A 25,156-nucleotide genomic window follows, 5' to 3' on the forward strand; every position below is an offset into this window, starting at 1 on the left:
GAGCTAGCTAAAGATGATAAATCAAAGTTGAGTCAATGTTATGTTACAGTACATACATGACCTCATTACTCTGCATCCTGATAAATGTTGTCTGAAAAAAAAAAAAAAAAAAAAAATCGTAGTTCCGAATGATGGTGCTCATGGGGAAATCAGTCATAATCCAAATAAGAAACAACAAACCTATCATTTCCTCCAAAGGGGGCGCCAGAATCAACAGGAGCAGGTTGCAGGGCATCATTAAAGTATGTAGCAGAATTACTGACGCAACACTCAACGACTCTGAAGAAGGCTCAGTCAGCCCTTGATGATCCCAGTCATCCCCTGCATGATGAGTTCAGCTGCTTCCATCAGGTCTCGGATACAGTGTTCCTGAATGAAGGATCAATAGGATGAGGAATTCTTTGGTTCTGGCAGCCATTGTTCTGCTGAAAAACTCTTTGGTTGTGTCCAAAATCACTCACTCATTACTCATTACTTATTATATAGTGAATTAGATGTAGTGGACTATATAGTCCACTTAATCAGCTAAATTAAAACAACACAGCTATTTTTCTCAAACACTGCAAAATGGTATTTATTTCAGTGACAACTACTATTATACTAAGAGTATTTTCAGCCAAATATAATAGAAACATTTTTAAATAAATAAACAATATATTTGCACAGCAAATTATGCTGTGTATGAGAATTACAAGGTTCAGTGAATGCATCGGTGAAAGGTTCAGCGGCTAATATCAGTGTTGTTTGTTTCTGTGTTCCAAGTTGTGCGACGCGCTGTCCAAGAGTTAAACAGAGAGATAAGTGTTGTTCTCTGACAGTTTTAATGTTGTTTCACCTTATCAGTAATCATTAATCATGTAGCTAATCAGCCATTTGTTCTGTTTGAACTGCAATGCATGGTGGTATATACTTTTCAAAATGTTCACTCCAGTTTTGGATGGCACTACAAAATGGCATATTCACTAAATAGTCAGTAGGGAGTGATTTGGTACACAGCCTTTGTAATGTTGTTGCTGTATTTACTGTCTCAAATGGGCTTTTTATTGTGTTTATTGTTGTCTGTGTGATACTGCTGGCTGCAAAACAAACTGCCCCTCTGGGATTGATTATGAAGTTTACCTTGACCTTGACCCTCAGAGGTTAAAACGAAAAAAAAAAAAAAAGTCTTAATGTTATAATTTATTTGCAAATTAGTGTAAAATGAAAGCATTTAGAAGCTTTGAAACTGAGTTTTTTTTCTCTAACAGTGATAAGGTTCTGTGCAAAGACAATGAAACTGACCCTCAGTGTTTGTATTGCCAACACCCACTTTTTCCTCTGTGCAGAGGTGGGTCCTAAAGTAGAGGTTTTAGATTTTTTTGTTTGTTTGTTTTTTTAAGCACGCTTTATTCCACTCTAACCTAAATTTAAAACAAAAACATCCATTTAATTTCAATGCAGTTTTGCAATGCATGCATGTAGGAGCAGATTCTGAGCTACAAAACCGTCACCACCCAACAGTTTTACATATAAGAGCAAATCTGATGGTCATAACTTCTGTTTATTAAACCTAAACAATGTTGAAATGAAAAATTGAGTTTTTCTCTTTCCCAAATTGATGTGACCCTGAGTAACCTGTGCACAAGCAGTTGACTTTGTTTCTGCTTTAAAAAGATTGTATGAACAAGTTGTCCTTGTTAGGAAAAAAATGTGCACACTTTTGCAGCCCCTGCCTCCTCAGAAGGCAGGAACAAATCCCCTGTAATGCAGAGTTGTCATGTTTTCTCTTAGCTTGGTATTTAGTTTGGCTTCATGTTGTGGTGTTGATGACTGTTCTCCCCTCAGGCAGGTGGTTTTCATACTTTCATAGTATGATGAAATGCTCCATCTCTCTGTCTGCCCTGTCGCTTCAGCTTTAAGTGTTTGCGTCTGTGGTTGTGTGTCTAACCTGTCACATCCGGTCACACAGGTTACAACATTACAAACAGGTGATTATCATGTGGCACTGGTGGTGATGAGAGGTGTTTCTGGATTGAAGTTTGTCGACCAACAGGTAAAACCAGCCGTCTGAATCAGGTCAACGCTGGATTAAGAGGAGATGGGCAGACTCGTTTGTTTCCTCTGCAGCTTCTTTATTTGTTGTTTTCAGGTCAGTTTGTTTAGTGTTAAAGTGAAAGGGGAGAGGAGTCTGTTCAGGGTTTTTCAGAATCTGAGGGGAGACACACAGACTTCAAAGTCTGGATTTCACTTTGAAAAAAGTTATGTAACTCTCGGGAGCAGGAGATCCTGAGTTAATACTGAAAATGTTGCCCAAACAAAAGTGAAAATAGAGCTTTGAAATCCTGCTGAGGTTACTTTGATGACTCATCTTTAACCTGGGGGGTATAAGAGTCGACATTTCAGAGAAATAAATACTTAGTAAGTAATCAAATTGTTGATATTGTTGTAACCTCTCATTCACGTTTACCTTTAGTCAGTCTGAATCAAGAGGAAGAACTAATTCTGTTTGCATTATGATCACAGGGCCTCTGCAGTCTGAATGAATACCATGTTTGTGTGGACACGCAATGTGTTTGTCCTTCCACGCCTGTTCAAGTGCTCGTCTCCTTGTGTGTGTATGTGTGTGTGTGCATGTTGGTAAGGCTCTGTGTAAACTATCACATGACTGCTGCTGCTTTGTGGTCCCTCCACTGACGGTCAATTATTCATACGGACACACACCTCTAAGGTGTGTTCTAAGCCTCACCCTCACACCGGGCACAAACGGCGTCTTTCACAACTCTGCCCTCAGCTTTATCGAAAAATCAGGGATTCTGAGGAAAGGTGGTGCCACAGATTTTGGCTGATATCAGAGCCAAGTCTGTACAGAGCAAGCTTATCATCATTGTCGTCATCATCATCATCAATGTGTGGTCATCATTTATTCAACTTTTCTTTCGTAAATTATGTCTGAGCAGTAGATTCAAGCTACTTTCTGCTAAACATAGCAGCTTTGGCTGTGATGTACGCCTTAATATGATCAAAAATTTGAAGCACTTTGATTCTATTCAATCATCTTATACTGCTGTGTGTTGACGTTCTGTTGTAGATCAGTGCACATGCCTTATAGTTAATTGTTGCTATCGTGAGCAAAGCGCCTGAATGTTTTGGTCTCTATGCTCCATGGTGACTCAATGAGGGACCAGCAGCAGGTTGGTTTGTCTGACTGTGGTTTGAAGATACTGTGTTCTTGGATGTGATAAAGGGTTCATAAGGATTTATCTCATTGGATGTTTGTGAACTTTACATTGGATGAAAAAAAAACATCAGAATTGAAATTTGAATTCAAAAGGTACATGTTAAAAAATATTTATTTCAAAAAGAACTTTAATGGTTTATATATCAAAAAGTCAGAAATTCACAAGTTTGATACACATTTTAACCCCTTGATGCCTGTTGTCACAAATTTGCGACATACCATGTCAGGTCTTGATGCAGCTGAGTGAGATGACCTTTGTACCCCACGAATGCCTAGTGATTCATATTGTACACAAACCAAGGTTCATATCAAATGCACTGTCCCAATAAATATCATTCATTCATTCATTCATTCATTTTCCGAACAGCTTATCCTGTTCAGGGTGGCAGGTGGCTGGAGCCTATCCCAGCTGTCATTGGGGTACACCCTGGACTGGTCACCAGTCGATCACAGAGACAAACAACCAGTCACACACACTCACACCTACGGACAATTTAGAGTGTTCAATTAACCGGATGATCATGTTAATGGACTGGGGTAGAAAGCTGGAGAACCTGGAGAGAACCCACAGGGGGGAACATGCAAAAAGGCTCACCGGCCACCCTGGGCAGTATTCTGTCTCCATCAAGCTCGGTTCCTCTACCAATGTACACTGGTCAGAGAGCGAACTTATTATATCTATATATATCATATAACGTTTTTTTTTAACTATTGTGTGGGTTGTATTTAAATTCAGAATCTCCACTCAACTGAGCGTCTGTAAGAACATAACCCCCCCCCCCCCCCCCCCCCCCACCCCCACCCCCCCCTCACACACACACACACACACACACACACACACACACACACACACACACACACACACACACACACACACACACACACACAAACAAACAAACAAACAAAATAACCCCTTTTATATAATTGTAAATTAATTCAGGCTTTTTTTCATTTGAGTCAGTTTTTCACTAAATGTAGTGTGAGTTTAAAAAGAAATCTCTGTGTCATAGTTACACTCCCAAAAGATTTTTTTTGATTTAACAAAAGAAATATCATATAAAAGTTTCATTCCTTAGTGGGTTTAGGTAAGAAGATTCATAGAATCGTTTTACATGGAAGCAAGGACATTAATTTGAAATTCATAAAAATATTTAAAAACATTTAAGAGGCTGTAATTTCAGTTTGTTTACACAGGTAAGCATGGGTATAATAAAACACCTCTTTACTGTTCAGTTTGTCATATGGCTACATGGGTTGGGTGCTATACTTATTGACAATATATATACAAGATAATAAATATCCTCCATCAATTAACACATCTGATTCCTTTGACACCCTCTAAATCTCAGCTCAACCACACAAAAGTTTGAGTCTGAACTTGTGATAACCCCAACATGCATTGTCTCTGCTGCTGCAGGACGAGGAGACACAATAAGAAGGGGGGTCATTGTTATGACTGATAAGATACAGATTTCTGTCTTTGGCATTTTAGTGTGACTAAATTTAAGAGTCTTTGTTGGGAGTATAAACACTACAAAGAATGCATGACTGCACACACTGGGCTCTGAGGCATCCATTGCTGCAGTATTCTGCTGTACTTTTGTATGTTTGTTAAACTATAATTTTGTGTTTTGTAACAGTAATCTTTCAGTTTGTGCCTTATCATAAGTCAACCATGACTTGTTTTATGGTCTATTACAGATCTCTGTTTTGTGGTGAAATAAGAGGAGCTCATTGGATTTGTTGACTTAAACTCCACCTCCTCAGACTTCACCTCTGATAGTTCATTCATTCTCCTCCTGCTGCAGGATCTTCAGTTTGTTTGAGATAACCCTGTGGGTTCAAATCTCTTTTCTCAGACAGCAAACAATTACAGATGGAACAGATTGCCTTTCAAAAAGAGGTTCAAGTCGTCTGATTGAAGTCTCGTGCCAGAACAGAAAGGAGCCCCTTCCCCCTGGCCTCAGGTTTCCAGGGTTAAATCTCCCGCTCATGCAGCCTGGGAGAGAGGAGAACCAGGTGGACAGGTTTCACTGTGGGGGTTGTGGCCTCTGGGAAAAATACCTGGACATCACACAGGTAGTTATGCCAGGGGAGAGAGTTTACCTCTCCAAAGGGACAGGACTGGGAGGGGTTTAAACAGTTAAAGCTCCTGGCAGGGTGAGGGGAAGGTAGCAGAGGAACAGGGAGGGGAGCAGACCTGTTATTTCCTCCTCCGTCTGTATGCTGCGTGGAGATAACAGTCACACTCTTTTTTCAAAACCATGTGGGAATGCACCGTTTATTTTTCCAGTAAAGCATTGTTTTGGAAACCAGTCACAGCACCTTTAATGTTGCTGGCTCCCTGTCGCTGATAAGAACACACAAACACACGCACACATCCACGCCTGTAAATTCCTGCAGAGGTACTTTCTGTCCTCCACTGGTTGACCCACACTCTTTCTCTCTCTTATGCACACACACACACACACACACACACACACACACACACACACACACACACACACACACACACACACACACACACACACACGAATTGGATGGCCCCAAACATAACCCACATCAGATAAACCCTGCGTAGGAACTGGGAGTGGAGCTGGACGTTACGCAATGAAGGACAGAAAGTGGTCAAAGCTTGTCTGCAGGAGGAGTCAGAGTCTGGGAGGATTTAAGGAGGGGAGGCCGCAGTCACACTCTTCACCTGATGCCTCTACCTGTGCGCCCAACACCTGCACTATACTGCCCCCTTCTGCTCCTCATGCTCCAAAGACAGGAGGAAAACCCTGAAGTGATTTTCCTGGAATATTTTCCCTGAACCACCTCGGATGCTTTGGAGAGAAACATCCAGTTATGAAATATTTCTGCCACATTTTACAGATTTGAAATGTGCTCCTCGCTCTCCTCGAGCAGAATGTCCAGCTGTCTGGTCAGGAAAAATAAAATGCAGCCTTTGTGTGTCTCGGCTGCATGTGTTTGCATGTAATCTGACACCTTTATGTAATGTGTGTGTGTGTATGTGTGTCAGGGAAGAGGAGATCCTGGGGATGTTAAGTCTACAGTCCAGGAGAATGAGCTGTGTGTTTGCAGCCGTGAGCAACGTTTCCTATTTTTAAAGGAAGTTGAAGTTTGATCCCTACTGGTCAATGTGTCAGCTGTTACGTCCTGTTTCCATGGAAACTTGTGTGTGTCCCCTCCTGCTCATTTCATGGGAGATTGGCTCAGGCATCCATGACTAAGTAGTTTCATCCAGCTGCTGCTCACTCCAACTCAAGGTCTCTTTCTGGTTACTGAGTAAACCATTGGTCAATCATTGAAGGGAGGGCTTGAGTATCCTCTGTGAAGAGAGCCGGCAGAGTAAATAAGAATGCGTCATATGACGGACATCTTTCAGGAAAGCTGATCTCAGGCTGATGATGATCAGTGATGGTAAAACTCAGCAGTCAAAACAGAAAGGAGCAGATAGAAATCACTGAGTCAACACTGACCTGATCTGCTTTTTTAAGCCTTTTTTGGTCACAGGTTTGTGTCAACATCACTCCAAACTTTACTGATGGCAGATACCAAAGAGAACAGAGTGAGCTTAAGCTTCATTTATGACTTTTTCAAGCAACACTAAAACACAATAATCACTTTATATACTTATTGTGATTGTATCTGTTTGAATCTTCACAAAGATTTTTTTTTTTTTTTTAATCAAAAAAATCAATATAAACGTCAACAAGTATCTAACATGAACCTCATTGGAAAAAAAATTAAAGGATCAAACTTTTAATTTTCTTGTTTCTAGTGCAAAATTTAACTGGTTTCACTCTTTTTTTGACATGTTATCACCTGGCCAGGCACTAAAGATGGAAACAGGCTATCTTTGCTGATGCAGGGATATTTTCAGAAATTTAATTCCCCATGACTTGTAGATGTGCAGCTTATTCTGGTGTTAGTCTGATATTTTGTTGGTCTAAAGTTGGGGTAAGTGTTGGATATAAAATGAAAAATAAAACAGAAATACCTTGAAGTTATTTTTTCTTTTACTGAAAATTTTGTTTGTTATAGATTTCTTCTTTTCTGAAGTTTCAGAGTTTTAGTTTAAGTTGCATAATCTGCAGTTGATCTACTTGAGTAATAGACTTTTCCTGCTGTAGGTATGCAGGTGGTCTGTTTCACTTTCTAAGAGCTTTGATACATTTATCTGACACATACTGGACATGCATTCACTGCAGTGTGCAGCACACCTGTTTTCTTCCACTGCATACAGGATGTGGATCAGACTACCTCAAAAAAAGAATGCTAGCTTTCAAAATATTTTTTTTATATTCATAAATAGGTTGAAGATGCTGCAAGATAAAAATACTGTCCAGGTCTTCTCCCGAGTAAATTGTGCAGTTTAAAAATCTGTGTGTGTTCCCACAGAGAGGATTCACTAACAGGTGGTCGTGCCAGTTCCATCGGGTGGAATTTCCTCTGTGATTTTATAGAGAAATTAAAAAAAAAAAATGTCACGAAATTTTTTACCAAAACTCCCCCCATCTAAATTTATTCAACATGTGTTGCCTTTAAAACCATTTTATTGTTTCTTCTCTTTATATATATATATATATATATATATATATATATATATATATATATATTGTTGTGTGTTTAGTTCCATATCCCTTTAACAAAATATGCCAAACGTAGATTTTAAAGTTTCTGTGAGAAGTTAAAAATGGTTATGAAACAGATTAAAAGCTTACAATGATTCAATTTATGACTGACAAAAACAACCAAGACAATAATCAACAAGATTAGCAACTTCTTTAGTGTGACCTAAAGTGTATGATAAGGCTATTTACAATTTGACAAGGAAAAAAATAACTTTTTAAAACTGAAAAATAAACAAACAAAAACAAAACAAAAAAAAAACAAAAAAAAACAAACAGAAAATGTGGAGTCAGAATGTCCAACATTTGGTGGTCAGACTCTAAATTAAAATTTTCCTTTATTCAACCCTCTTGTTGGTGAAGAGAGAAATGACTGTGGCCCTTAAGGGACAAAATGTTGCTTTCATGCACGATTAGTTTAAAACTTGTTTTGTCAAGTTTATCCATTGAAAAATATCTAAAAAAAATTATAATTTTTCACCCAGCAACTACTCTCTTCTCCTCATTTCTGTGAAACAATCTCTCTCTAAGGGCTGTTTAACAAATATGTGGAAGAGAGACATAAAACTACTGTGTTCCAGTCATCCTTTCATAAAGAAGCAGATTTCTGGATAAAAATACAAACTTTCAAACCTGGAGGATACAGACCTGGATGGTTACAGTTTCACATCTGAAAGATCGAGATTAACGCTGGAAGATTAAATGGACAGAGAGACTGAGAAGGAGATGACAGATATACATGATGACTAAGATCTCCAGGGTTTTCCCTGAGTCATCAGACGCAGACGGTGGATACAGAGGAGACAGCAGGATGAGGAGGAGCAGGCTTTAACTACACCACAGCTCACTATGAGACCAACCTTTGGCCTTTTTTCTGATGGATGATAACAATAACAGCCTTTAATAAATATATTCTTCATAACGGTGACCATAAACTGCTGTGTGTGCAGCTAACCGGACAATCAGGAATCCCCCTTCTCTCAAACCTAATGTCTAATCGGCTCTTCCTTCCTGCCCAGCTCCCCTGATAGGATTATGTTTCTGGTCTGAGAGCTGTCCCAGCGCAGACTTGTTGTTATCAGACCTCTTGTAATGTTTATGTACAAACAGCGAATTCCTGAGGGGGAGACGGACGGGCAGGACAGGATCTGAGCACGACTCTGCAGCTGGAAGGTCAGGAGGAGAAGGAGGGAAAGAAAACACAAAGAGACAGATAATGATTAGAGGAATTACAATGCTGCAAACGAGCTCTGGATGGAGTGAGGAGGGAGGAGGAGAGGGAGGAACAGACACAGATACACGTCCCTGGGAAGACGAGGGAGGAAAGCCAGAATAAATATGACAGTACAGTGTAATCAAATGACGGGAGAGGAGGAGAAAAAGTGAAGATAGAGGAGTTTCAAGAAATCTCTGAAGCCTGAATCAAAATTGCAGATAATGTCAAGGTCAAAAAGCTAAATGCTAAAAGTCTGCTGGTTAAAAAATGAGAGTTTGAGGATCAGGGGAAGTGAGAGCTTCGGGAAGGAAAAGGCAGCGGGGAAGCCCGAGCCGACAACTTCTGCATTCTTCCATGAATCTCCAGTAATCTGCCACTCCCAGGGTCAAAGGTCAAGAGATAAGACAAACAGACATAAACTCCACACCCAGAAGTTACACATGCAATCAGTAAAAGAACACACAGATGGATGCATGTACGCCTAAGTAAACATGGGATGTTTGAGGGAAAGTCACAAAAACAGAAACAACAGCTTTATTTACTGATAATTATAACTCAAACACTCTTAATGTGCAGAACACACACACAAAAGATCTACCAATCCTATCTAATTCAGTAAAATCAAGACAAACAAAAAGGAATTGAGATCTTGGAGGCCGTTGTTTTTAATCAGACCATTATTGGTTTACACTTGACTTACTATGAATTATTTCATTTGTTCATTTTATTACCTCTTTACTCTTATTTATCAAAGTCCATCCATTAAACCTCTGCCCAGGCGTACTTGTCAACAGATACAGTCCATGTCTTGTAGGTGTATGCACAGTTGGATGTTGGAGCTCTACCAAGATCTCAGCTGCTGTCTGTAAAATGATCATATGTACAAAATGTATTCATTAGTGTTATTAGTAATTTAATGGGATGATGTCAATTGATGGGGCTGCACGGTGGCGCAACAGTGAGCGCTGCAGCCTCACAGCAAGAAGGTCATCAGCTTGATTCCCAGCTTGGCCGGTGGACCTTTCTGTGTGGAGTTTGCATGTTCTTTCTCTAAACAGACACTCTAAATTGTCCGTAGGTGTGAGTGTGTGCCTGACTATGTGTCAGCCCTGTGACTGACTGGCGACCAATCCAGGGTGTACTCCGCCTCTCACCCAGTGACAGCTGGGATGGGCTCCGGCCACCTGCGACCCTGAACAGGATAAGCGGTTCAGAAAATGAATGAATGTCAATTGATGAAAACTTCAGAACAGCATCCATGTCAGTTAGCCAGACTTAGCTATCAGGCTAATTTGGAATCTGTATTTGGAATCAGTGGGCCTAAACAGAGTTCATAATGATAGAAAGAGACAGATAAAAGCCACGTTTCCACCAAGCAGTCCGGGTCGGTTCAGTACGATTTAACACGGTTAGGTACAGTTAAGCCTGATCCCGTTTGCGTTTCCACAGCAAACTGTGCCCTCTCTTGGTAAGTGGCATTTAAGCTGAATGCCGAAAGCTGCAGCTGTTAAATAATAGCGTGATGCCGTTGCAGCATGACACAGTGTACCCGCTAATAAATCCAACAAAGAAGAAAAACGTGACACAGTAAACAAAGAGCACAGATGGAAGACATGCAGCATTTCGTCCTCTCTGTGATTTTCATGTAGCTCTTTGATACTTTGATACAAAGTGCAATCAAGCTTTGTTTCAGAGAAGTCTGTGTGCCGCCGGGAAATGCAGCTGCTGTCACACGATTTATTTGACCAATCAATGGTCTGCAGTATTGTAGCTCCACCTTTCCAGAGAGGATTGGTTTAGTCTGGCACCCATACAAAAAGTCCCAAAAAGTGGGACGGCTCGTCTCAGTTATTGGGGGATCTGTCCCGGGATAAGTCAGTGGAAACGCCACAAAATGCAAGCCGTACTGAGACAAACCGAACTGGTCTGCTTGGTGGAAATGCAGCTAAAGATGGATAGAGACTATACATCATGAAATCATGATAATAAAACAAAATACACCACAATAAGGTCTCCCGTACATGTCATATCTACATGTTGTAAAAGCTAAAAGACTTTTAGAGTCCAACACTAAAAAATGCAAAGTTTGTAACCGTTTTGGACATTTAAGTAGAGAAATAGAAAAGAAACTCAAAGCAGATGATATCAGTTTATAGTGAAATTCATCTTGCTGCATTTATGGCTTGGTCCGCTGTTCAGATCAGGGACGACCTTCAAGCTGACCCTGAACGCAAAGTAATCCCCCCATGAAACCCAAATTAGGACAAAAAAAAAAAAAGAATGAAGTCAAGTTTATTACACCTGTGGCACATGCAAAGAGAAAGTTGCTGTTCTTAAGGAGTAAAACTCAGCGTGGAGCAGTATGCAAAGTACCAGGGAGGTGAGCGGACACAACAAGCTAAACAAAGAGTTGTCAGTGAGGTAACAAAATGTAATCCAGAGAGCAAGAAAGAGGCAAATCAAAGAATAAGTCCAGACTTGGTGATCTCCATCTTCAAGTCTGGCTGAGGGTTTTAGCTGCCACCTCCCTCAGAGCGAATGTGGCCCAGCTTTCTGAGAAGAAGAGCATTCACCAAGGAAAGCCAAATATGACTGTGAAATAATTCCTGTTGAGAAGTAAAGTTGTTTAATAATTGAAGTCTTGTTTTGTTTGCGGAACACCTGAAGTGACGTTCTTTTTGTGACAACATTGGATGCTCAGCTCAGCGGCCTTCAGGTACTATGAGTTTGAAACTTAAATGACATTCTTAATTGTCAATGCATCCACGTTGCTGTGCAATACTCCACCAAAACACTAGTTGGTAGTGCGGGCTCCATGAATGTCAGATCAACACCTTTTATGCTTTTTTTCAGCAGGTATTATGTGAAATCAAAGCTGAAACATGTCGTTAATCACACAGCAACAATTACAATGAAGAATACAGGAAATGTCAGAGGAGGTGGATTGACTGCTGCAATAAAATTGATGTACAGTGATTTTAGAAATGTTGTAAATACAGGAAATGTGATGCTGCCCTGTGGCACAACCACAGGGTTTGTGGTCTGCATTGTTCTGACATGTAATTACATTTGGAAGGAGCATCACGTCAGGCTAAGGTCATAGCTTTTTTTGTTGGAAAACACCATTCAGACCCAAGACGAAGGCTGTGCTGTTGATTTGATACAGACTTCAGACAAAGAAAGGGGACTTGATTGTTATGCAAACTCGAATCCTGACATGATAAGCAATAAGTTACTGTAACTCTTTTTCATAATATTTTAAACAATAGCTCTTATACAAGCCAAATTTTTGTAGCTTATACACATTGTGTGTAGTGTGTAGTTTTACACATTTAGGGGCCAGCAGAAAAAAGAGAGGATAAACTTTTGTATCAGCTGATGTATGTCATAGGGTTCTGATGTTTTCCAGTCACAGTAGCACCACACAGAGGCTGACAGCTTACAAAACCACTCGTTGAATGTCAGTCAACCATTCCCATGGGAAACACCCACCCACATGCTCCAAGCTTCCCTGGAAAACTGTGAGCAAACGTGGAAAAATGTGTACTAAAGCTGGCCTTATATGTCTTTACACAATAAGTGAGGAGAGTTAGGAGTTGAGGGAAATAATGATGAGAGAAAAGGCTTTTCTCTCATGGTTAATGTACATGTTCCTTACTCAGTGGTGCAGTCACATTTTATGAAGACACAAAGCGTTTCCATGGCTCTCTGTGAGCGGGCTCAAAGGTCAGAGAACGGCCCGCTGGCTGACGTCCCAACATGCCAACATATGGTTGCCAGACAGAGAAATTCCTCTGTGACCAGACACCAGCTCCATCAGAGCGGCTCTCTCATTTTCATTTTCATACTCATCTGCTGCAGTTAGTGAACATATGTGACATTCAACAACTCCTCCAAACGGCCTTTTCACTCCTCTGCTCCAGCTTTGTCTCTTTTTTTTCACTCCTCTCACTTTAATCCTCCATCTCTGAGCTGTGTGTGTTTCAGTTTATGAACACAAACTTTTATTTGTTTGACTTTAAATTAAAGAAGTGACGCAGAAAAGCCACAGAGAGAGGAATATCAAGGAAGAGAAGAGAGACACTTTCCCGCCCTTTGGAATTAATGAAAACCATGCATGGCCGCAGTGGCGTGGCACGGAAAGAGCTTCGGAAAGTCAGACAGAGTGGGAGTGGAAATCTGTAGGACGTAATGGGTTCATATGGTGGATGTGTATGTTTAAGGAAAGTAAGGACACTGGAGGGAATTTGGAGGGTTTCCTTTGGATGGGGATACCCCCATTTTGACGGGATTTCCCTGAAGTGGCCTCCCTCTCTGCACGTTTCATTTACTGTACAATCAGTGAGGCGGCAGCTAGGCAGCCAGGAAGTAATTATATGGGAGGAATGAGTCAGCCGCTGTACCTGAAATAGACTCAGTCTGCAGAAAGCCATTAACAGATGGCAAAGAAATAGCTACAGGTTTTGGGAAACGTTACAAACCTGAAACTTACTTTGTCCTGTTGGTGTTAAAAATTCATTTATCAACAGAGTGAATCTATTTTTCACAAATCATTTATACTTTCTATTCAGGACAACTTTTAATAGCAATTAGACCGTTGCTGTGATGAACTTCATATTCATGACAAAAAGAAAAAAAATCATTCTTGAAGATTTTTTTAAGAGAGTGCAGCCATGTTAACAGGAAGCAGGCAGAAAATTACTAGACAAATTGAACAACACATGCAAAGGCCACAACAAACAAATTATATAAAGACCTGCAAAAGACAAAAAACTTGCTGCAAAAATCTGAAGTAAATGCGTGTAGCGAGTTAACTAAGGGTATATCCTTGGCAATTAAAGACGCTTAGTGCAACAGGATTGTTTTTGTTGGCAGAGCTCAGCTAAGCAATAGCCGCAGAGCTATGTTAGCTGTGCAGCAAATAGGTATCATGCCATAGAATGACTCTGCCTGGTGTGGGGGCCCTCTGCCCCAAACTAAGGTGCCATTTGTGCAACAGCTTCACAGAAAACACAAAAAATCTCAGTGAAAAAAATCTGCTTTTATATGGAAACACTGAGGGACTTAAAATGTTGTAGTACGCATGCCAGGCCTGTAGTTGGCGACATAACTGTAAAGTCTTTTGGTAGCCCTTCGTGTTCAGAGGTGGGCTGATCATCTGGTGGGTGCAACAGATGCACATTTAGTTGTAATGCAGTCAGCAAATTCAGCAGCACAAGTACAACACTGTTCACCATTGTTACTTTTGCTTTTGTCCGGTTACCACATGGCAATTTTAGTTGCCACAACAAAAGTGTAATGTGCGAAGTGGATTGTGACATCAGTGTTTCCAATTCAAACAAGAGGTTGAAGTGCAACAATACCTCTGCGTTTCATCTTAAAATCGTTGTTGTGTGAACGGCCCCTAACAAAGGGGCTTCAGGTCATAAAGTATAACTTGTTGTCAGCAAAAATTTCTGATCTCTTCTGTGCATTTGCCATGACCATGATCAACCCCAAACCTCTTCTCCACCTCAGGGTTTTTTTAAGTCCTATTTATGCTCAACGCTAAATACAAATACGGATTCAGACACAGTCTTCTGTCCGTGTTCTGCGTTCTTTCATCCGTATTTCTGGACGTTTCCATAAAACGTACAAATACGGCCCAAACAGAGCAGTACCATCAAAAACTCATGGGGGCAGTGTTGCTGTGATCATCCGATATGTAGCTTTAGTGAGACACAAAGACGAAAACATAATGGCAATTGCAATGTATTAAATAGCCTCAACAACCACCGCCACATTAGCAAAACTCCTCCACAGTTACCATTTTTGATTTTTGAGTTTATTGTCATCATAAACTTTTGGCAACGGGCTGCTCCCCCTGGTGGACGTATTGGTTAAGAGCAACAACGTAAAGGATGCATGTAAGTAAATGAGCAGGTAACACGATACGGTACAGCAGTAACATGGTTTGAAAGGGACGTATGCATTTTTGCACAAAAAGGAAATTTAGATGGGTCTTTACTATGACTTATATTGGAGAACAAAAAAACATTAACTCTGACAATTATTTTACAAGAAGCTAAGTGTCCGATGTTACAAAGATAATCTAAAGGTATTTTTGGTGCTTTTATGTCTAAATAGTTTGGATAGGCTGCTCAATGTGTGACCACATCAAGCACTCTCTGATGCTAACAAAACAAGTGAGCTCTTATCACCTTGTACTCCCATAGTTAGCCTAAGAAGTAGCAATAAGCCAGCATTACTCTCCATCTAAATGTCTGCAGAAGAGCTAGCGCTGGGCTCACCGTCACCACAGGACTCCAAAACATCCAATGATTCATCGGCTGGTTTTGTTCAGAGAATTTTAGTCTGGTTAAAACAGAAGACTGTCTCCTTTCCATTACGAAAAATTTCCCCTCTGTTAGGCTGGTTTCGTACCTTCACAGAGATTATTAGGCATTGTGCGACACTTCCCAGCAGATCAATGAGGGCGCTCTAATTCATTCCCTGACTCTCAAATTCGTAACTTTATGTATTTGTCTAAAAGTTGGCCAACAGGTGAGAAATTTGTTAATAAACAACTCAATTCTGTTGTTGCGTAAACTGGCTCAAGTAGCACATGGCGTCCTCTGCAGCGATGTAAGGACATGAAGACAGGCCTGTGATTGTGTGCTTCTTCAGCCTGCGCTATCATATCACATTGTGGACACAAAAAGAAACTGCAGGTGTCAAAAAAAAACAGCTGTGGGGAACTTTCTGTCTGTGTCTGTTTTGGCGCCTCCTCTGGACAAAGTGATACATCTTACATTGTTTCAGTCTCTTAATAACCAGTCAAACTCCTCACTGAGCTCTAAATAACAGAAGAAGTGTGATGTTTGGACTAAACCTCAAAATGAAACTAAAAAGAGTTGAGATTCTTTTCGGCTTCCCACGCCTCATCCCTGCTTGCAGTTTGACCTTCGACCTTACTGTCAGCCTTTGACTTTCATCGCTCTCTGGTCTTGATGTCTTCAGCTTCAAAGGGTCAGTGAATAACTATGGGATAAAAGAGAGGGGGGGTTATTTGTATCTTCTTTTAAGAAAAGTTGCGCCACGCTGCTGTAATTATGATTAAAAAAGAGGGTGATCTGATGCTACATTGATCAAACCATGTACTTGGCTTCAAGTTTAAAGACTGCACTGTCAGCGAGAACACTCCATTCTCACACACATCACATCTCAATCAAAGGCTGATTCTTCTGAGGGTCGAACTTGGCCTGTTCGAGCATTCCTTGAGACCAGACAGTGTTCATTCTTTCTCTCCCACTTCTTTTCATTCTCTTTATCCTTGACTGGGACTGAGGCTGAGCTTTATTCACACTGTGCCTGTCCACTCAAATGAACCCATTGTGTCTGAAACATGCAGCCCAGCAGCTCGGGCGCAGAGGGGGAGCACAGAAGTTGGACCCTGGATACTGCTCTGTGTTCTTGCACACGCTTGTGAAATGTGGTGTGTCGACTCCAGCGGGGGTTTGCCAAGAGCCGTCTCCAGAGGCTCTTCATGAGTGCCCAGCATGGGTGTAGTTGAAAAAAAAGCCCTGAGCATGGCTATTTCCCAAATGAACTCCACAAATTTGTTTCCAGTTGCCATGGAAATGTGGTCAGAGCCCAGTTTGGAACTTTTTTTCTTTTCCATAGCGGCGCTGTGTGTGTCAGAGTGAGGGATTCTGGGAGCAATTACTGAGCGGGAATTCAGGTTGGGACGGGGAAGAGGAGGAGACACAGCGGCTAAGAATGTCTGAGTGTGTAAGAAAGAAACTGAGGGAGTGAAAGAAGGTGATTTAGAGCTCTTCTACACTGTGCAAGAACAGAAAAAAAAAAGGTTGATTTCATTGACTGTAAATTTGGAAACATTTGAAAAACACTTTCTTTGAAGTGTGTTTCATTACATGAAAGTGCACGAGTGTCCAAGAAAATCACCTGATAAAAGACACATCATCAAAGCTGAATCCAGCTCAGTGCCTTGGTTCAGTTCCTACCTGAGTCCCTTTGATTCTTTTCCCACCTTTCTAATGACCAATGATTGTTAAAATGATGGTTGGTTGTTCACATTTTCTAGTGGTTTGTTGTTCCCTCTAAGAGAATGTAAGGTGCCTTGCTCAAAGGAGCTCTCTGGAGGTGAAAAGGGAAAAAATGCAATGTTATTGCACTGATAGATCACCTGATCTATGTGTATCAAAATTATACTAGCAGAGGATGGTTTCGATCCATCGACCTCTGGGTTATGGGCCAAGCACGCTTCCACTGCACCACTCTGCTGCAAACCACCTGTCTGGCACCCATACCAAAAGGTCCCAAAAAGTGAGAGGGCTTGTCTCGATTATTTGCGGATCTGTCCCGGGATAAGTCAGTGGAAACGCCAGAAACTGTGTGCGGTAATGAGATGAACAGAACCTGTCTGCTTGGTGGCAACGCGGCTATAGTTGATATGAGGTTCCTGCGGGGAGGAGCACCCTGTGAGCTAGGGCCCTCTAAAGGAGAAGAGACCTTTAAACACAGCTAGTCAAACCGCAAAATGTTACTAGCAGAGGATGGTTTCGATCCATCGACCTCTGGGTTATGGGCCAAGCACGCTTCCACTGCACCACTCTGCTGCAAACCACCTGTCTGGCACCCATACCAAAAGGTCCCAAAAAGTGAGAGGGCTTGTCTCGATTATTTGCGGATCTGTCCCGGGATAAGTCAGTGGAAACGCCAGAAACTGTGTGCGGTAATGAGATGAACAGAACCTGTCTGCTTGGTGGCAACGCGGCTATAGTTGATATGAGGTTCCTGCGGGGAGGAGCACCCTGTGAGCTAGGGCCCTCTAAAGGAGAAGAGACCTTTAAACACAGCTAGTCAAACCGCAAAATGTTACTAGCAGAGGATGGTTTCGATCCATCGACCTCTGGGTTATGGGCCCAGCACGCTTCCGCTGCGCCACTCTGCTGCAAACCACCCCAGATGGGACTCGAACCCACAATCCCTGGCTTAGGAGGCCAGTGCCTTATCCATTAGGCCACTGGGGCTTCACATTTATGGTTTTGTCTTCACATTGTCAGACTTCTGCAACAGCAACAACACATGGAGCCAGAAAGGTGGGTTCATGACAGTGGACCATGAGGCCTTTGTGAGGCTTTTGTGGCTGTTAAAATAACCTTTTGTGAGCTTGCTTCACCATGTTTTACTGGCAGTAGCTGGATAAAGGCAAAGAGAAAGAGTTGCACACTGCCATAGGTTGTTTGGCTTTTACTACAGTGCTAGGATCTGCCTACTTAGCCGTCTGGGTTTGTGCCTCTTCCGCTGGCAAGAGTTGATGTAAGGTTCCTTGCAGGATGGAGCTCCCTGTGGGCAGTGGCCATCTGGAAGTTATGTGTGGAACAGGGACTTTTAAACACAGGTGGTTTACCAGGATGCACAGCAAACTCTTGCTAGCAGAGGATGGTTTCGACCCATCGACCTCTGGATTATGGGCCCAGCATGCATCCTCAGCACCACTCTGTCACAAACAACCCCAGATGGGACTCGAACTCACAATCCCTGGTTTAGGAGACTTCACACTGCCCTGCACATTTTGATGATTTCAGCAACAATGCCATGGCTAGTGAGATCATTGTGACACACCTTTGACTCAGTGAGGCTTTTTTCTTAGGAGGTGGTCACACTGGCCATTCGAATTGTGCTACACTTTAGCACGATTGCCCCCCTGAGCACCATTCCTCTGTGGTCACACTATTCTAATATGAACCAGAGCTCAGGGGCACACATGGCCCACCTTCTTAGCGCAATCTTATCAGAGTCAGCACAAGGGAAACACTGAAAACACGTTGAAGACTTGGTGAATTTTTGGCTCATGTCAAGTTGCTCTGGCCCAACACAGCCCTCCATTACCCATTTATTGTTTGAATTGATTGTCAAGAGGAGCGGTATCAGCAATCATATGTCATGGATTATAACATGTCTGCGTGATTGTGCTCGTGGATGAAGTGTACCATGCCGTAGCACACCTCCCCGAAGTGTGTCAAAACAGAGAGGTATGCCGGGCCTGATAATGGTATACTTGCAGTCACATTGGCCAAACACCTGGACTATAGGGTGAAAACAGGCTTAAACATAGTATGGATGGCCAGTGTGACTGCATCCTTAGATACTGATGCCTGATGATTCATAGTTCAGTTTTTTCCTTTTCACCCCAGACATCTTTTCGCAGGTGACTTTTACCTGAGAAAGAAACCTGTCACTCAGATGTCAGGGATCAAATTTATGAACCGGGGGTAATCCAGCTTGCCTGACGTTCACACAAAGCAGTACTTGCTATCGCACCATGATGGTGGTGGCATATAAATACGCTGTGAATTGAGAATGAAAACTGTCATGCTTTTCACTTTTGGGACATTGGAAACTGAGCAAATGGAAAGCACCCATCATGTGGGTGTTACCCATGTGCTGGGCATCACTGGAGATTGTGATGCTTATTGCGACAGGTCTTGGTAGAACTCAAGGATGCAAGAGGGCAACAAAGTCTATAGTGTTTCAGTCTATGAAACTATGAGTAGTGGTGCCCAGATCTAAATAGCAATTCACCCCAGATGGGACTCGAACCCACAATCCCTGGCTTAGGAGGCCAGTGCCTTATCCATTAGGCCACTGGGGCTTCACATGTCACCATTTTGCCTGCTCTCGACACATTGAGGGAGTACCATGGTGAAACAACAACGTAGGACACAATGGGCGTGAGCTCACTTGGGCTCAAAGCTTCTGGTCCACAGTTCCCGGATCCAGGCACACAAAAGACAGACACTCTGCCCTACGTTCAGTCAAGCCTTTGCCAGTTTCTACCTGACAACTCCTGCAGGTGGCTTGAACTCCTGAAAGAACTCGTGGGTACACTGCATTATTTACAATGCATACATAAAAACTAGCATCCTCTCACTCTGCCCCCAGGATTTAGTCCCATAAATTCCAGTAGTTTCATCAGACTCTGGCCTGTTTCAAAGCGACTCCTCCCATCCCTGATTGCTCGTATATGTTCCTTCTAACTGAACTAACTTCCACCCTATAGTGTTTTCCAATCTGACACGCCTTTCTGAGCCACATCCTCACAATTTTTTTTTTCGCAGTCAGTGATAACAAACACACGTCAAAGGAAAACATAAAGTTTCCATTCAGAGCTTCCTCTTCCAGTTCTATGAATTCAACCGGCCTGTCTCCACCCTGCAGCTCACAAATTCATCAGCCTTCATCTGTAAATCGTCTTCTGGCTCGCCCAAACTCCAATCCATCACAACCAAACCCCTTCACTCCACCTCACATCTGCTCTGAACTCACCTAACCTTTAAAAGCTGCACACATCCCCTGACTCCACCTCAGCTACTGAGAAACACATTTGGAAAAAATCCCATCCTGCTAACTTTAATGTGAAGGTTTCTTTTCTTTCTGGAATAATCAGCAGTCTGTCAGGTTTCATTTCTGTTACAGAAGAGCAAGAACAACCTCTTAACCTCTAATAATAACCTCTAATAACAGTAAACACAAAGTAAAATCCTGCTTACAGCCAAACCAGGGGTTGTTTTTTTAGGAATACAGCAGAGATGTTGTTCTGTAATCTGTGGCGGCCACGGTGGATTTTTCTGACAAAACCCTTTAAGCTTTTTTTGGCCAAATGCGCCCACTCTGTTAGCAAAGCTCTTAAATGCTGTGCCGTATGCTGCTCATTTGCAGGAATTATTGTGCTTTTCACAAAGACTTTTTCTAATTGCACATATCTACAAAGACGCAAAATATTCATGTTGAAGAATTCTGCAAATGTTGACAGATTCAATAAGAATAGGTTCAATATTTTAATAGAAAATTCTGGAAATCTTAAATATTTGGTTGAAAAGAACGAGGTCATTAGAGGTTTTACAATATAGCACAATTTCTCATCTTTTAATCGTCACCAAATTGCTGTTACTGCCTAAGCCCACTGACACGCCACCGGAGGAAAACCTCCAGGCTGGATATTTGGATGCTCAAGAAGCTCCTCAACCATCCCCTACAATCCTGTGGTTGGATGACATGGCACTTAGCAAGCTGAAAAATGTTGAAAAACATATTTAGAATTAAAAGTGAGTAATCCTCTACAGGCGGAGTCCTCGACTTGTCTTTTGGTTACCCCCTGTGGTTTGACCTGGAGTCTATTACAAACATCCAGTGAATCATTCTGCACCTAGATTCATTTGTGGTTGACAAAGTGGCTTACCTCAGGTTTGACCATTGCAACATTTCAGTGAGATGATAATTTGTCTTAATGTTACATAAGTCTGACTTCTGTTTGACTCCTGTTAACCATGAGGAAGTCCATGAAGTACAGGATATTTGCATGACTTCTGTGGTAACCGGGCAACACAGAAAGAAAGCGACGGATTCATTCTAGAAAGCAAAGCGAGTCAATTCTCATAAGTAAGTTTCTTTTTAATACACAGACTGACAGCTCAACTAAGTTGTATCTGGTGTGAGGTGTGTCATAATGATAACCTCTGATTGGCAAATTGTCATCTACAATGGAACTTGAGGAAAAAAGTTATTTATTCCTGTCTGCTACATGTGTATCCAAAATCAAATTTTGGTGTTTAGTTGAATAATTAAAAACAAGTTTCAATGTAGACTACTGAATTAAATGTGGTGTATCAATACTTAAAACTTTTCCTATTTTTACAAAATTGTTGGTGGTGATTGTGAATCACCAAATGCCTGGTGATAAATTCCCATTGCATTGTATTTTTGGGGTGGGGTGGGATGTCCAAGTTCTTGGTCAACAGAATTTTTAATAAGGCCTATCTGTCTTTGTGTGAATGTTTCCACACTGATTACAAGAATTTCATCAGTAGTACTTGTTAAACAAAGGTTGTGCAGACCTTTTTCCAGCTTTTGGATTTTAAGGGTACATTGTCACCAACATGTGCCTACTTTTTTTTTGAATTCTTCACATGGATTGCTCGGGAGCCTCTGATGGGCTCTACACAGGGCTAGCATGTCTGAGTGTAGTCCACTTGGGAGCAGTTTTTATCCATATGTTGGCTTTTAAATGCTCTGATAATGAATTATGGAGAGCCACACATTAAGGAAAGGTTTGCACCATTTATACAACTTTCCTGAAGTTCAGTCAGAGTTCAGGCCAGGTTGAGGCTGATTTGTGCCATTTTCTCAACTGTTTGCAGACCATCTGGTTAACATTAAGCACCCTTCTCTGGTGCAAGCCTTCATTTACAGACCTAAGTCATAAATTTAGATCAAAACCTGCCTTTACTTCAGGTTTTTGGATGCTTAAAGCACTAGAGCCATTCCACCTAATAGGTGCCATGTGCGTCCCTCAGTTAATAAAATGTAAAAATGTTTAAATCTCAGCTCAGTCCTGGTACCTAAATTATTTTTTGATGTTATTTATTTATTTATTTATTTATCTATTTTAGTTTTAGTATACTTTTTTACATTGTAATGTACTTAGTGTTAACATGCTATTAGCATAAATGCCATGTGGCTATATATCAGGTATTTGCTAATTCTATACTGAAGGTCCATTCCTGTCACTTTCAGTCTTGTTACTCAAATGAGGAGTAACATAACATAGCATCAAACACAGAAGAGAGTGAATTTCCTCCAGTCCTCTAATCAATTAATCTATCAGCCTGAATATTAGTTGATGTAATGCTGATTTTCATAACTGCATTTTAGAGATTTAATTATTTAAATTTCAGTGAATTAAAATTAGTTTTATAATGTGAATATAATACTTAGTGGGAACCAAGCCACCACAAGGTGCTGCAGAAAAGCAGCTTGAAAAAAGTTGACAAACTTTTAACATGTTTTTTAGAGCTCACATGAGTTTTGGTAGAAGGGCTGAAAAGAAAAGCAACCATCTGCAGTGTAGGAACATGGTAAAAAATAAAATAAACAAAGTAGCTCCAGGTGGGTTATTACACATTTTGAGTAACTCAGACTCAGGGTTGAAAAAATAAACAAAACGAATAACAAATTTAACCTTATTTTGAAGAGTTACAGCAAGAAAATGGCACAGTCAGTGGAACAGCCCACTATGCCGTCTCGTTTAACCTAAACATGTATCCAGTTTTTTACACTTGCTCTATTAAAACCTATAACACCACCCTGTTAAATTCTATGCACATGACATCCAATTTACACCTTTCGTTATTTCTTCCACTGCTCCACCCTGAAGACCACATACCCAATCTCTGACCTGACTCCACCCAGGTCGGTGACCTCTGACCTCTGGTCCCTGAGTGTGTCCACTCCTCCTGTCCAGTAAACTCTGAATCTTCCAGCGATGACAACACCCCGACTCAACCTGTGGGCAGGGGCGTGTTCAGAAACCATCTGTGAAACGTGTTCCAGATTAAATTTAGTCAGATTTTCCTACATTAAAACATTTGTATTCCCTTTTAATTTGCAGTCTCTTCTAACTACAGCCTTTGTTCAAACCCTCCTAATAGCTGTCTTGTCTGGACCACCTGCTGTTGCTGATCCGCCCCCTGCAGATTTGAGCTATTACATCTCTGTCTTCCTGGAATGTAGCAGCAGTCATACTTTAATGAGCACATTGTTTTATTTTAACAGGTAGAGGAGAAAAACACCCCTGACGTTACATCTGATTATGTCATTTAGTCTCACAAACACGGGAACCCTGACATTATCATTTCCTGATAACCCAGCCACATCGAGGGGGTGATTCAGTATCATCTGATGTGTCGTCTCTCTGCTGCACCTGGTAGGAATGTTCCACACACCTGTAAACTGTCTGCAATCTGTTTTCCATCTGTGTGATCCCCAGTGAGTCATGGTGGGTTGTTTCAACACAACAATGCTACAATGGCATCCCCAGCTGCTTGGACAAAGACAAATATTTTCACATTAAGTCAGAGGTGTCACATCACGACACAGTCCCACCACAAACTCATCAAGTATGACAGCTTGGTCTGTGGCCAAACACCCAGAAAACAGCCACCCACTCACCTGCACAGGGTCAGATTACACCCTGAGTGGGATCTTTTCATACAAAGAATTTATGATCCAGAGAATCCAGTCCAGTAAGTGTCTGAAGTAAAATAAAAAGGTTTTAAGTTTCTGAGTTTTTAACATGTGACACTTTTTTGGATGTGGTGAACGCTGTGGAGCAGGCATCATTGGTTTAAGGAAAAAACTCATGACCTGAGTTTGAAAAGTTCCCAAGAGTAGGCATTGATCAATCAAACATAGGTGCACGAAGGGAAAAATTTCAATATACCTTTTTTTTTTATATCGGTGACATAAGGATGTGCCTTAAATAAGCACCCAGTGATGACTCACATGTTCACAGAAAACAGAAGTCATGGATATTTATATGGGTTGCCATTCGCTGAAAATTGGAGGGGAGAAGAGAGAACTTGATAAAAGATGGAAAATAAGAACTACACCAGCCACTCCTCTAAAAAAAAAAAACAAGGTGATAGCAGTCGATGTCTTATCAGGAACATGCAAGAGAAGATTAAGGATTAATGGAATAATTTATCCGAAAGCAAATATTGAAGTCTTGTGTATCTAATGTGGAGAGGCCAGTATTGTTGGCGCTAAAATAAAAAGCAGGATTAAATCAGTCGCAAATTAAATTTCACTGCAAGAGCCATAATAAAAAGTTCAGTCTGTTTCATTACAGGTTAAAAAAAAACAAGCAGCAACCACCAGTCTGAAACAGAAAAGTCTAAACCTGTAGTTCCTCGAGTGTCCACTTGAGGCTGGCTGCTGAAACACTAAAGAGACATACACACCAAAAAAGCTGTTTTCTCACATCACATCGTGTTAAATTTACACTCTCTTTCTTCAGTTTTGTCTTTCATGTTTGTCATGTGCAGTTTTATTTAAAGTCACATCACTTCCGGCCATGATGTTTTTGCTGCTGCCTCATTCTGATCCCTCCCCCTCATCAGTCCACCTGTGTCCTATTACCTCCTGTATGAAAGTCTGCGCCTGAGCGCCTCGTAGCCAGCTGTGGCTCTGCAGTGGAGGTAGCGCTGTTTTACAACACGATGAGAACTAGAGCCTTATTTAGCG

At 41.4% G+C, this 25,156-nt stretch overlaps 2 non-coding genes across 2 annotated transcripts; both read right to left on the reverse strand.

Moving 5' to 3' along the window:
* Window positions 1-18,029: 18,029 nt before the first annotated feature.
* trnar-ccu (transfer RNA arginine (anticodon CCU)) lies at window positions 18,030-18,102 on the reverse strand. Its single transcript has one exon. It is a non-coding gene; the product is annotated as a tRNA-Arg (tRNA).
* Window positions 18,103-19,654: 1,552 nt separating this feature from the next.
* trnar-ccu (transfer RNA arginine (anticodon CCU)) lies at window positions 19,655-19,727 on the reverse strand. The gene has a single exon. It is a non-coding gene; the product is annotated as a tRNA-Arg (tRNA).
* Window positions 19,728-25,156: the final 5,429 nt, after the last annotated feature.

Source organism: Halichoeres trimaculatus, unplaced genomic scaffold, assembly GCF_033239565.1.
Source record: "Halichoeres trimaculatus isolate MK-OKI-2021-1 unplaced genomic scaffold, fHalTri1.1 fHalTri1_scaffold_11, whole genome shotgun sequence".
Taxonomy (NCBI): domain Eukaryota; kingdom Metazoa; phylum Chordata; class Actinopteri; order Labriformes; family Labridae; genus Halichoeres; species Halichoeres trimaculatus.